Raw genomic sequence first — 1,496 nt, forward strand, 5'->3', positions numbered from 1 at the left:
AACAGTTCTGGAAATAAAACGAGACTGAAATAATCTCTTGTGTACTTTTAATTCCTAACAAGGACTCATAACTGGGGGCTCAACCGAACCTTAAGCCATTTTTCTATGTAAAAGGAATAGAGAAAACTAAATCCACGGGAAGAAAGACTTCCGGCACTACACGTTGAAAAAAGTGCTAAAAGAATCAACGAAAATCAAGTATAGATCCTGAAAAAACGGAATAATACTGATAACATAAACCGAAATCAACGGAAATCAAGTGAAAAAAACACAATCAAGTGTGCAAATAATAAAAAAACTCTGAAAATTTTAAACAAAAAAGTGAAGTGAAAAACCTGGATACCTTACGGAGACTCCGGAGAGGAAAAAAGCAAAAATCCTACGACGACTACAGAAATCTAAATAAATTTACAATGGAGCAACAACTGGCCCAACTAAATGCCCAGTTCACCACACTGATGAACGAGATGCAGCGACAAACAACGGAATTCACGGAGAGAATTGCCGCACTAGAGCAACAAAACGCTCCGGAAGAATTAGTTTTATACGAAGAAGTAAAACTAAATATTACTGACGCCAAGGATATCGACCTGGAGCTATTCAAATCCCTACCAAAATTTGACGGGGACAAAGTACAATACCGATCATGGAGATCACAAGTGTGGGCATTCATGGAAGCTATAAAGATCTTCCAAAATCACCCTAAATATTATAGTGCCCTGGGAATAATGCGGACAAAAATTACAGGACCCGCTGCTAACGTCCTTACGAACCACAACACCAAATTGAATTTTTATTCAATCATTAACAGATTGGATTACACATATGCAGACCAACGCCCACTATATGTGCTTCTTGATGAAATGAAGCGAATCACACAAGATAGAAAATCCCTTGCAGAATTCCACAGTGAGGTTTCAAAGGCACTCAATTTAGCCCTATCAAAAATTGAGATGTCCAATAATGACAAAGGGATGATAGCATACGCTAACCAAGAGGCAGTGAGGACGTTTATTCTTGGGTTAAACTCCAAATATACAAGCGGCACATTGTACAGCCATAACCCAGAGAATTTGGAATCGGCATATGCGATAGCCTGTACCATTCTCCATGACAATGAGAATGCGGAATTCGAGACACGGCCCAGACTAGGAAGTAACAGCAGACAGCATCAACACAGCACAAACCGAAACACCTACTCACAACATAAAGAGGAAAGATATTACAAGCCAAACGTAAGGATGCAGAATCACAACTACCAGGCAAGGAGTTTTAACCAACAACAACCACCACAGCGACAACAACAACCCACACCTACTCCAATGGACATAGACCAATCCAGACAATTCATGCAGACAACCAAGTACAATAATGCCGTAAGTCAAAATCCTTTTAAATCAAACCATGTATATAAAAGAGATAGGGCATCTAGCTACAATAACGCCACTTCTCCGCCAGATAGGAAGTTCCAAAGAATTAACCAATTAAATAGAGAA

The sequence above is a fragment of the Rhagoletis zephyria genome, unplaced genomic scaffold (assembly GCF_001687245.7).
Source record: "Rhagoletis zephyria isolate East Lansing unplaced genomic scaffold, Rhagoletis_zephyria_1.1 Rzeph_scaffold_00665, whole genome shotgun sequence".
NCBI classification, from domain to species: domain Eukaryota; kingdom Metazoa; phylum Arthropoda; class Insecta; order Diptera; family Tephritidae; genus Rhagoletis; species Rhagoletis zephyria.